At 39.1% G+C, this 13151-nt stretch overlaps 1 protein-coding gene across 1 annotated transcript in view; it reads left to right on the top strand.

Moving 5' to 3' along the window:
• The window catches only part of UBE2D2 (ubiquitin conjugating enzyme E2 D2), a 62032-nt gene that overhangs the window by 17640 nt on the left and 31241 nt on the right, over window positions 1–13151 (top strand). The window lies entirely within an intron of this gene.

The raw sequence follows: 13151 nt of genomic DNA, 5'->3' as shown, positions 1-13151 counted from the left end.
CCTGCCACTCTGTCTGCCTGTGCTTGCTCTCGCTTCTCTCTCTATGACAAATAAATAAATAAAATCTTTATTTAAAAAAAAAGAAAAAACAGTTGGCCATAGATGTATGGGTGTATTTCTGAGCTTCTGTTTTATTGATATATACATCTGTTTTTATGCCAGACTGTTTTTATGTCATTCTGTCTTAAATCCTATGGCTTTGTATTGTTTTAAAATCCTTTAGTGTGAGTCTTCTAAATTTATTATTTTCCAAGATTGTTTTGGTCTTTGGGTCCCCTGCATTACTATATGAATTTAAGTATCACCTTGCTATTTCTGTAAAGCAAAAAAAGGGAGGGTGAGGGACATTTGGAATGTTGATAGAGATGGAATATGTATCAATTTGAAATCTGTAGATTGGATTCTTTTATTTTTTTTAAGATTTTATTTATTTATTTGACAGAGAGATATCACAAGTAGGCAGAGAGGCAGACAGAGAGAGAAGGAGAAGCAGGCTCCCTGCTGAGCAGAGACCCTGATGCGGGGCTCAATCCCAGGACCCTGAGATCATGACCTGAGCCAAAGGCAGAGGCTTAACCCACTGAGCCACCCAGGCACCCCTGTAGAATGGATTCTAATCTACTGTAGTTACTGTAGATTGGATGGAATATGTAGATCAATTTGGGGGAGTATTTGGATTAGTCCTCCTATGTTTTCTATTTTCCATCTTTGTCTTTTATCTCCATCATAGAAGATTTTCTCATTCTCAGTATGTTTAAGGATTTTGTTCTTTCATAGAAGTAAAAACTTCTCTTACCTTTTAGGATATTCATGATAGTTTTTCTTTTGTTTTGACTTTTTCTCCTTGCATGGTCTTTGTTTTCCTTTGCTTTTTTCTGTACATTGTTTTGGTGTTTATCTTTTATGTTGAAGATGAATGATCAGATGGCTGATTTCTTCATTGTCATTTATACTTACTAGGATTGGAGTACTAAAAAATTGATGAAAAGGTCTGAGCATATAGGGGTGAGTTTTGGCAACTGTGGAGTTCAGTTTATGGTTTGCTGACTGGGCTGTTTCTCTGGGTGAACCATTAATATCAGTGAATAGTAAAAGCTCTTTATCTTGTGCTGGTCACATTTTCTTGAGGATCTTATAATCTCCTGCCTAGACAGTACAGGCCCAGCTTCCAGTTTTCTCAGAACCACTGGGAACAAAGTTGATATGAAAATGTTCACTTAACCTTCCAGTTTTCTGTACATCATCCATCCCCTTGACTATGCTTGTAATCTCTTATTCCTGAGACATTCTCTTTTATCCTTTCCAGAGACCAAACCTCTGGCCTGTGGCTTGGCAGGAGAGGCATTCACTGGAGGAGTCCAAAGTCAAGGAAGTGATCTATACATCACTTTTTTTTTTTTAATTTAATTTTTTCAGTGTTCCAAGATTCACTGTTTATATATCACTTTTTATTAGTTTTAAGTTTTCGAGTTTTATCTTTATAAGATTTTTATCCATAAAGAACATTAACTGTTGTCAATTTACCTAGATGTTATGGAAGTGTATACATTTTAAATGACATGCATTTTCAGTGAATATAAATGTACCAACAATGTATTTTCTTAAACTTTATTCCGCTGTGATAGGAATTGTTTACAAGTTTTTGCTGCTGCAGACACTGAAGCATCAACATTGCCATACATGTCTCTTGGTGCACAAAGGTGAAGCTTTCTTTCTTTTTTTCTTGACTCCTTAACTATGTAGTCAATAGGGCTGTTTGGTTATAGATTGTGAGCCGTCTTGTTTTTGTAAGATACTGAAGAATTGTTTTCCAATCTTTTTAGACACCCAACTAACAAGATACAAGAGTTTCTGATTTCCTTATTTTAAAATTTACCTTATTATGAATATAACACACTATAGAAAAGTGCACAAAATAGATGTCTAATAAATTTCCAAACACCCCATCACCCATCATCTTGTGTTGTTTCTTAATTACCTCTTCCACCCTCACTGGATTGTTTTGAAGCCAATCCCAAATGTTACATAATTATATCTGTAAATAATTCAGATGTATTACTAAAAGATAAATCACTGGTTTTCAACTCTAGGCAATTTTGCCCACTAAATGACATTTGGCATTGTATGTAGTCATTTTTGATTGTCACAACTGGGAGGCTACTGGGTGCTACTGGCATCTAATAGGTAGAGGCTAGGGAGCTGCTAAACATTCTGCAGTGCATAGGACAGCTTCCAACAACAAAGAATTACCCAGCCCCAAATGTCAATATTGCCCAAATTGAAAAACCCTGAGATAAGAACTCTTTAAAAATCATGTGCATGATATAGTTAAAACATCTCTGTCTTTTTTTTTTTTTTTTTTAAAGAATTTAAGTAATCTCTACCCCTAATATGGGGCTCAAAATCCTAGTCCTGAGATCAGGAGTCTCCCGCTCTACCAACTGAGCTCCCCAGGTGCCCTTGCAGTTATTACATCTAAACATGAACAATTGGGATGCCTGGGTGTGTCAGTCAGTTAAGCGTCTGCCTTCGGCTCAGTTCATGACCCTAGGGTCCTGCATCCAGCTCCTTGCTTCACAGGGAGCCTGCTTCTTCCTCTGCCTGTTCCTCTCTCTGCTTGTGCTCTCTCTCTCTCTCTCGCAAGTAAATAAAATTAGGAAAAAAAGTTTAAAAATATGAACAATATTCATGACCTCAAATGTCCAGTTTAAAATCTTTCTTTTTCAAATGAGGTGTTTTTTTTTTGTTTTGTTTTTTTTTTAAAATACTTATTTGAGAGAGGGAGGGACAGAAAGAGCCATGAGCATAGGGACAACAGAGGGAGAGGGACCAGCAGACTCCCCACTAAGTGGGGAGCCTGATGTGGGGCTCGATTCCAGGACCCTGAGATTATGACCTGAACTGAAGTCAGACTCATCCAACTGAGCCACCCAGACTCTGTCAAATGAGGTTTTAAATCTTTTTTACTCTTTATTTTTTGAATTAATATATAAAGTCAACTAATTGCATTTGGTTGATGTCTTTTAAGTCTTTGTTAATATATAAATATATTTCCTCTTTCTTTTTAAACTTATTTGTTGAATAAAGCAGATCCCTTGTTTTGTATACTGCCCCATATTCTCTAGATATTACAGATTGTATCCTCTGCCTAAACAGATTTTCAGACAGTCCTGTTTTTAGCTCCAGGAGCTGCTTGTACCATCATCAACTTCTGAGCCTCTGTAAATTTGGCTTCTTAGCTTTTCCCATAAATTACAATTAACCTTTTTGGGACTGCTAAGTCACTAACATCCACCACTCTTGCCTTTTACTTTCCCAAAATTTTGTTGCTGTTGCCTTTTCTCCCATTCTTTGTACTCTAGTGGGTTTAAGCCTTAAAAAAAAAAAGGTTGACTCCTTAACTATAGAAAACAAATAGATGGTGACCAGAGGAAAGGTAGGTCAGGGAATAGTTGAAATAGGTGAAGGGGAGTAACAGTACACTTACCTTGATGAGCACTGAGTAACGTGGAATTGTTAAATCTCTATATTATACGCCTGAAATGAATATAGCACTATATGGTATCCTGAAATTAAAAATTTTCAAAAACTCTGTTGACTCTTATTTTAATAGGATTTTGGAGAGAATAAAAGTTACATGTTTCAATCTGTCATTTTGCCTGAAAGTTTGAGATACTTTCAGTGGTTCTTAATATATATCTTTCTAAACACATGCTGTATTGTTAGACAATAATCTATATTTCTAGGAATTGTAACTTAAAGAAACAGGTACTTCAAAAGTCATAAAGTACAGAACACTTGTAGATCTAATTATTTTTATGTAGCAAATGAAAGTATTGGACATTTGCAGTATTCTAAAAATAATTCATGATTTTCTTCTAGATCGATATGTAACATTTAAAAATAGCTGTTGTCTATTTTTTGTTGTTGTTGTTGTCTATTTTTTTAAAGATTATTTTAGTTTAGTTTTTTATTTGACAGAGATCGCAAGTAGGCAGAGAGGCAGGCGGGGGCGGGGGGAACAGGCTTCCTGCTGATCAGAGAGCCCAATCCCAGAACCCTGGGATCACAACCTGAGCAGAGGCTTTAACCCACTGAACCACCCAGGTGCCCCTGTCTTCTATATTTAGCTAAGATGGCTAGCCTATTATGTACCTCATTTGAGGTTTTAGATGAATATTTATATCTCCGAAGAATATTGTTTGGCATTGTAAAGGACCCTGGACAGTATATTAGCATGTCAAATCTGGAGGGAAGTGGATCACTGAAAATAAACTACTTTTATCATAACTTCCTACCCTTAACAATATTTTAAAAATATTACAATTTTTTTCAGCCAGTAGCTTTTGGAAACAAGGCAGTTGTGGATCTTTTTAAAAATTGTTATTATTTGGTTTTGTTTTAGAATTTAGCAGAATTAGAAATTTGTGATTGTTTGGGGGCACTTGGGTGGCACAGTGTTAGTTCAGTGGCTGCCTTCAGCTCAGATCATGATCTTAGGATCCTGGGATCAAGTCCTACATCGGGCTCCTTGCTCAGCAGGGATCCTGCTTCTCCCTCTGCCTGCTGCTTCCCCTGCTTGTGCGTGCTCTCTTTCTTTCTCTCTGACAAATAATTAAATACAATCTTTTAAAAAATTGTGGGGTTTTTTTTTTGTTTTGTTTGTTTGTTTTTTTAAAGATTTTTATTTGATAGAGAGAGATCACAAGTAGGCAGAGAGGCAGGCAGAGACCGAGGGGGAAGCAGGCTCCCTGCTGAGTGGAGAGTCCAGTGCGGGGCTCGATCCCAGGACCCTGAGATCATACCCTGAGCTGAAGGCGGAGGCTAAACCCACTGAGCCAACCAGGCACCCCTGTTTTTGTTTTTTAAAGATTTTATTTATTTATTTGACAGAGATTACAAGTAGGCAGAGAGGCAGGCAGAGAGAGAGGAGGAAGCAGTCTCCCCACTGAGCAGAGAGCTGGATTCTGGGCTCCATCCCAGGACCCTGTGATCATGACCAAAGCTGAAGGCAGAGGCTTTAACCCACTGAGCCACCCAGGTGCCCCAAATATTGTGATTGTTTTTGCTGAGACACTGCTTTCATCTTAATTGGCAAGATCTATTGTTCAGAGTCTTTTTTTTTTTTTTTTTTGGTGATTTCTTAATGTATTTTAGAGAGTTGGAGGACGGAGAGGGGGAGAGAGAGATTCCCAAGCAGACTTCCTGCTGAGCATGGAGCCCAACATGGGGCTTGATCTTATACCCCCAAATCATTGGCCTAAGCAAAAAATCAGGAGTTGGACACTTAATCTTAACCAACAGGTGCCCCAGTGAGGGAGTTTTAAAAGTTAGATTATTTGTGTCCTTCTCCGTATCTCCTCCTTTATACTCCTCACCCCCACCATCTTCCTGGTTTTGTTATCTCAGGTTCCAACACTACTACTCCACCCCATTTGAAGCCAGATAGCAAGGAGGAATCAATCTACTCTTTCTCCTTTATCCTCACACCTTGCTCATTTTGTTTATGCTCAGATCTATTTTCTTGCCTTCCTCTACTTACTGTTTCTGCAAAAGGCAAGCTACCTTTCTCAGGCTCCCTTGTTAGGCAGGCTTCTAGTTGGGCTTGCCCAGTGGAGATAAGAGGACCAGGGTAGGGCATATCATATCATATCATATCCCCCCCCCCCCCCCCCCCCCCCCCGCTACTTCTTGTTGCTTGAGATGACATCTCTATCATGGTCCAGCTCCCTCTAGGCAGCCACAGCTCCTGGGTTCTGGTGATAGGACCTGCGTCTTTCGTCCCTCCAGTCTCAGGGATAGTAGCCCTGCTCCTTCTAGTCTCGGGGTTTCCAGTTGTTTTCTGTTAGCCCTTTCATTTTTCTGACACCTTCAAAAGTAGTTCCCCATGTTAAATTTCTTCTGTGAAACTCACTGGCATGGGTTCTGCTTTCCTGATTAGATGCTGACTGATGGAGTCCTTTATATCCAGTTAGTGACTGTGCCTTGCCAGTTTTTGTCTCCTTTTCTCTTCATCCCTTTCTTTGTGCCCTAATTCAGGCCATCATCTCTCACTTAGACTAATCTAAAGTCCCTTTTTTTAGTCTCTTGATTTTCAGTCTAGTTCCCTATTAAAGACCTTTTCCACATGCTGCAAAAGCAAGCCTTCTAAAATAGTCACCTTACTGTGACCTTGTTATTAGCCTTAAAAACCCCAAAGTGGCTCTTTACCTCATAGAAGAGCTATGAGCTCCTTTGCATGATGGACAAAGCTTTTCATAACCTCTTTACCCCCTGACAACTACATCTCTTGCTTCTCAGTCTTCTGGTAACGCCAGATTGCTTATAACATTGGGTCACACCCACATTTACACATACGTATGCACATAACTTCTTACCCACAAACATCCTGCTTTCCCCCCTCTGGTGTTTCTCATATTGTTTCCTTCCTACCTATCTGGCTGACTAACTCTCCTTCAAAACTCAGCTCAAATATGTCTCTTCCAGAAAACTTACGTGGTGATCCAGCCTGGGCTTCCTCTGAGCTTGATTAGCATCTTGTGAATACTTTTATGAGTGGAGTTTTCATATTTTATTAACATACCCTGCTTATGCATGATTTTTACCCACATGGAGTGCCTCAAGGGCCTTGACTATACCTTCCTCATTCGTCAGAGTCGTGTTCTCTTTAGAGACAATATAGGGGTATTTGTTAGCTTTGCTGTCTAATGATTCCAAAGCTTAGTGCCTTAAAACAAAGACTTATTATTTCTCAGGATTCTTTGGCTTGATTAGGCAGTTTTGCCTCATGCATTGTCAGCTAGGATCATTTCTGTGGTAGTATTCAGTTGTCACAAAGTTAGAAGATTCAAAAAGACTTCCCTCACATGTCTAGAAACCTGATGCTCACTGTTAGCTGAAATGTACATCCCCAGCCCTCAAAGGGTCTTTCCAGCAAAATGGCCTGGACTTCCTAAGTGATGGCTCAGAGTAAAAGAAAAGCTATCAGGCCTCTTAAACACTAGACTTAAAACTGACACAGTGTCATAAATTGCTTTACTTTTTTGGTCAACCAGGAGGCACAGCCAGGATTCTGTGGGAATGGGAATTTTTTAAGAGAACAGGAGAAAGGAGGGGGGCAGAGGGATAGGGAGAGAGAGAATCTCCAGCAGACTTTACACTGAGCATGGCATCTATCGCAGAGCTGGATCTCATAACCCTGAGATCATGACCTGAGCTGAAATCAAGGGTTGGTTTCTTAACTGATTGAGCCAGCCCTTAGATGATTTGTTGATAAGAGGAATAGTATGCTCTTACAGGGATGGAGAGATTGTCGATAGCCACCTTTGGAGATTATTTACTGCAGGGGAAATTGTAGTAAATGCTGTCTCGATAATGTATTTATTTCTTGGATAAGGTCATGTGTTACAGATTTAACAGTGGATTTTTTTTATTCATTAAAAACAATTCTAATGGTTGAGTATATTAAATTAACATTTTCCCAAATGTTAATTTCAAAACGTTTGTTTTTCTGAAGGTTTGTTTAGCCAATAAGTAGTAAGAGGAAGGAAGAGAGGATGAATAGATGGGAAGAGAAAGGCTTATTGGAGTAAAACCTAAAAATGTGATGGTTTTGAGGGAAAAGATAGCCATTTATTTGGGGCCATTTTTTTTCCTGTCAGAATTTTTTCCTGTCAGAGTAGCTTTAGTTCCTTTTTTCTTTTTTTTCCTCAGATTTATTGAGATGTGACTGACATTAACATTATCTAAGTTTAAGGTATACAATGTTGATTTCATATGCTTACATATTGCAAAATAATTACCACCATAGTGGTGGCTAACCACCTCCACGTGTCACGTAATTACCATTTCTTTTTTTGTGGTAAGAACATTTAAGGTATACTTTTAAAGGAAGTTTTAAGTATATAATATAGTATTACTAACTATAATCGCCTTGCTATACATTAAAAGTCCCCAGGTCTTGTCCCTCTTATAACTGGAAGTACTCTAACCAACATCTCCTCATTTCCTCCATCCTCTCCCTCCTCCAGGTTGCTTTGTATAACCTAGTGCTGGGAGGCTAAGAATAGCAATTAAAAAGATAAAAGATAACTAGCATTTACGTTATAAAAAACTGTATATGTGTTGGAATTAAACTATTTCTTGTAGCATTAAAATGTAATTATTGGTCTCTTTTGTGTTTTTTCACCTTGTACTCTTTAAGTTTTTTTCTGTCAGACTTTACAAGCCTAAAGATCAAGGAGGTGACTCTCTTCTTGGTTGTCTGTGTGGTAATTGTTGGATAAAATTTGATTTACGGGAAGAAGGAATTTCATAGTACCAGACTTGTTCCTACTGAAACTCTCACCTAACTCATGGTCTTGATAGCACATTTATATTAAGAAACTCAAGGCTGCACCTGAAACTAATATCACACTGTATGTTAACTAGGTTTTTTGTTTTTTGTTTTTTTAAGACTTACTTGTTTATTTTAGAGAGAGATTGGGCGAGCACGGGAGAAGGGGAAGAGGGAGAGAAAGAACCTCCAGCAGACTTCAGCTGAGTGCAGAGCCCATCGCAGGGCTTGGTGTGTAACAACCCTGACTTGATGATCCCGGCTGGAGTCCAGAGTTTGAGGCCTAATCAACTGACCCACCCAGTTGCCCCAACAAATTAGAATTTAAATAAAAATTTAAAAACAAGAAGAAAGAAACTTGCGGCTGACTAGCTGTCCTTTTTTACTCAATTCATAATGTTTTCATACTTTTCCTGTTGTCAGGAAAAGTATGAAAAGAACTCTTGCTCTGCTTAGTACTTCCTCTTTGTTAATCTCAAAAATGCTCTCAGAATCCTCAGATAGCACCTCTGAAATGATTATATGGGTTAAACATTCCCTGCAGGTTAATTGGTCAGATTTGCCACGTCAAAAACTGCCTATGAGAAAAAAACACGAACACACACACACACACACACACACACACACAAAAACTACCTATGAGAGTTATGCTTTGTTCTTAATATCAGGAAGTATAAAGTGTTCTTAAAACAGGTAATATGGGTGCCTGGGTGACTTAGTTAGTGAAGCAGGTGCCTTTGGCTCAGGTCAGTGATCCTGGGATCCTGGTCAGGTTCACTGCTCAGTGGAGAGTCTGCTTTTCCCTCTCTCTCTGCCCCTCCCCCTGCTTGTGCACCTGTGCTTTCTCTTTCTCAAGAAATTCTTTAAAAAAATAAATAAAAAATAGGTAATACTCACTGGGCCCAAATCTTCCCCTGGCCTAACTATATATAGACTTAAATTTTGTCTGGCCTTTTCCCAGCTCTTGCTGCTGATGAAGTAGAAATTCTTTTAGTGTGAATTTCATCATAGGAAAACAGAAACTGTTCATTTTTCTTGTGATGGTTCTGTAATGTCTTCCCCCAAGACACTAATAAATGCCTCTATTACTGTGTAGAAGATACTTGATTAGATGGAGCTTGGTGAAAAATGGAATCTTTTGGCATAGGTGCTCCACTGTGTATTAGCTCCCATCTACCTGGCTACCTGCCACCCTCATTCAAAACATAGAATTTTGAAGAGCATTGACCACTGCTTTAGTAATTGAAAAGAGGGAATTTCAAACCCTGATAGGTACCCTGTATACAGTCTAACCTGCCCCGACAGCCTAACTACCACTGCTCCTCAGCTCCATGAGTTGTTAACAAGGAATAGCTGTTTGCCTGTTTTGCTTTTGGTACCCTGTGTGCCCCCTTAATATTTTTGTCCCCCACCTGTTATCTAAGCAGTCTTCTAGAAGAGTTGTGCTTTCCCTATCCTAACTCTGTCATTTACTAAGTCATTTTCTCCTTTGGCCCTGATTGCCAAAATTCTGACTTCTGCTTTGTTAGGTATAGGATCCCGTGGCTGCAGTATCAGAGAATATTACTGCTTTTCCAAGTGCTTTACTTCATTGAATCTAAGATGCCATCAATTGAAAGATATATTGTTATTGTATATACTACTAAGAAAGGAAACACTGCCATTTAAGCTGACATACCATTGATTATAATATGCAGTTTGATTTCAGATATATATATTTTTTAAGTATCTTCCAAAGAAAGATCATGTTGTCTTTCTCCATCTACTTACAGTTACTTTATATAATTGTAACTGTTCTTCCAAGACACTGGGCACTTCCCATGGACCAATGATTGTGCCAGAAGGTGGAGGTGAAGTCCCTATTTTTCTTTTTCTTTTTGTAAAGATTTTATTTATTTACTTGACAGAGATCACAAGCAGGCAGAGAGGCAGGCAGAGAGAGGAGGAAGCAGGCTCCCCGCTGAGCAGAGAGCCGATGTGGGGCTCGATCCCAGGACCCTGGGATCATGACCCGAGCCAAAGGCAGAGGCTTTAACCCACTTAGCCACCCAGGCGCCCCCCTATTTTTCATTTAATATCAAGAAACATTAAGTAATTACACAGATAAAAATGAAGTAGGATGAGTTATTAAAGCAGGGTGCCCTTCTCCATGATAGTATTTAAAAGAGATTGAATGGAAATGGTGGATTTCCTAGAAGCACTTCTCCAAAGGCAACATTTGAGTGAAGCCTAAAGGTACATGAGATGGGGGATACAGAGTGTGGAGTGTTCTAGACAGGCTGTTCCTAGGATCTTGGACTGGTTGAATTTAATTTTTTTTTCAAGTTTTGAAATGAGTAAATGGTAGTACATAGAGGTAAAATATAAAGTCTAGGAAAAATTCTTGATCTTCAATAATAAACAAATAACATTGTCTCTAATTATAACGGAACATTTCCATCTAAATGGTTGTTGCCAAAGTGCTCAAAGAAACTCCTTGTTCTTTGGTGTCATGCAGTCTCACCAAAAAATACCTGTTCCAGGGACGCCTGGGTGGCTGGGTTGGTTAAGTGTCGGCTCAGGTCATGCTATCAGAGTCCTAGGATCAAGCCCTACTTCCGACTCCCTGCCTAGTGGGGAGTGTGCTTTTCTTTTTCCCGCTCTATCCCCCATCCCTCATGCTCTCTCTCAAATAAACAAATACAATTTTTTAAAAAACCCTGTACCATTCAACTTCAGTAATATATTTTGTATATCACTGTGGACTACTTCATGACATTATTAGTTTCTAAACCAAATAGACTAGACTTCCTCTGGTAAGTTTCTGTGCTTTCGTTTATCTTTCCATTTGCAAGTGATTCTCCTTGGTCCTATGCTAGGCATTCATCCATTCATTCAGGCATTTGAGTGCCTCTTATATTCCAGTCTCTGGAAAATGGATAAAGAATATGATATATCTTGTCTCTGACTCAAGGAATTTATAATTAAGGATTCAAGGGGTAGAGGTGGGGGGTATATGGAAGTTAACCTTTCAAAGGTACAGATAAAAAATTGAGTATGAAATATTATTCTGTGGTACTATACATGGTACTAGATTTGTACAGAACAGTTAAGGAGTAATATAGCTGCTTGGAGAAAAAAGGATGTCCCTGGGGAATAAAAAAATATTTTTTTCATCCTGGGGTGCCTGGATGGTACAGTTGGTTAAAGGTCCTGCTCTTTGTTTTGGCTCAGGTTGTGATCTCAGCGTGTTGTAGCCCTACATCAGACTCCGCACTCACCTCAGCACTGAGTCTGCTTAAGACTCTCTTCCCTTCTCAGTATGCCCCTCCCCACTCAAATAAATAAATAAATCTTTAAAATATGTATAATGGAGGTACCTGGGTGCCTCTGTCAGTTAAGCTTCTGCCTTCAGCTTGGATCATGATTCTGGAGTCCCAGGATTGAGCCCCACGTCAAGCTCCCTGCTTAGTAGGGTGTTTGCTTCTCCCTCTCACTCTGCTGCTTCTCCTGCTTGTGCTTTTTCTGTCTCTCTCAAATAAATGAATAGTTTTTAAAATAAAAAAAAATTTAAAAATACATTTTTTTCATCCTAAAAAAAAGGCCCAGTGTGTGAACACTACTTTCCTTAATGGGAAATGTTTAGTGTTGTGTTTTAAAACCATTTAACTGTGCTATTGTGAAGACAAGTTAAAGTAAACTGAGTTCTTGCCCTTTAAAAATAATTTTTAGGGGCACCTGACTTGCTCAGTTGTTGGAGCATGTGACTCTTGATATTAAGGTTGTGAGTTCATGCCTCACTTTGGGGGTAGAGATTCATTAAAAAAAAATAAATAATAGGGGTACCTGGGTAGCTCAGTGGGTTGAAGCCTCTGCCTTTGGCTCAGGTCATGATCCCGGGGTCCTGGGATGGAGCCCTGCATTGGGCTCTCTGCTTGTTGGGGAGCCTGCTTCCTCCTCTCTCTCTGCCTGCCTCTCTACCTACTTGTGATCTCTGTCAAATAAAGTCTTTTATTTTTTTATTTTTTTGTTAAAGATTTTATTTATTAATTTGACAGAGAGAAATCACAAGTAGACAGAGAGGCAGCCAGAGACAGAGAGATAGGGAAGCAGGCTCCCTGCTGAGCAGAGAGCCTGATGCGGGACTCGATCCCAGAACCCTGAGATCATGACCTGAGCCGAAGGTAGCGGCTTAACCCACTGAGCCACCCAGACGCCCCATAATAAAGTCTTTTAAAAATAAATAAAATAAAAGGGGTGCCTAGGTGGCTCAGTCATTAAGTGTCTGCCTTTGGTTCAGGTCATGATCCCAGGGACCTGGGATCGAGCCATGCATCCGGCTCTCTGCTCAGCAGGAAGCCTGCTGCTCCCTCTTCCACTTGGCCTGCTTATGTTCCCTCTCTTACTGTGTCTTTCTCTGCCAAAAAAATAAAGTCTTTAAAAAAATAATAGTTTCTAATCAAAGATTTGCAATTGGGTTAATTATATACATTGTCAGAATTTCATATAGTTTCTCCTTTATGAAACTTTTAAGTTTATGTAAGTAATCTCAATGCCTGACATGGGGCTTGAACTTGTGACACCAAGATCATAACCTGAGATGAAAAGAGTAGGTTGCTCAACTGACTGAGCCATCAGATGCCCTTAGACTCTTGACTATTCTTAAATGGGTGTGGATTATAAAATTTTCCGAACTTTTTTGACCCCTACACATATAATTAAACCATCCTGTGTAAGTTTCTGTTACAGTTTAACTTCCTTGTTTTACAGTTGTGAAACTTTGGTCTGGAGAGGTTGAATGACTTGGTTAAAGTTATCTAAGCTCAGAATAATGAAA

The sequence above is a fragment of the Mustela putorius genome, unplaced genomic scaffold (assembly GCF_011764305.1).
Source record: "Mustela putorius furo isolate JIRA1106 unplaced genomic scaffold, ASM1176430v1.1 tig00000145_pilon_pilon_pilon, whole genome shotgun sequence".
Lineage (NCBI taxonomy): Eukaryota > Metazoa > Chordata > Mammalia > Carnivora > Mustelidae > Mustela > Mustela putorius.
This window is presented reverse-complemented; position numbering and strand designations above follow the sequence as displayed.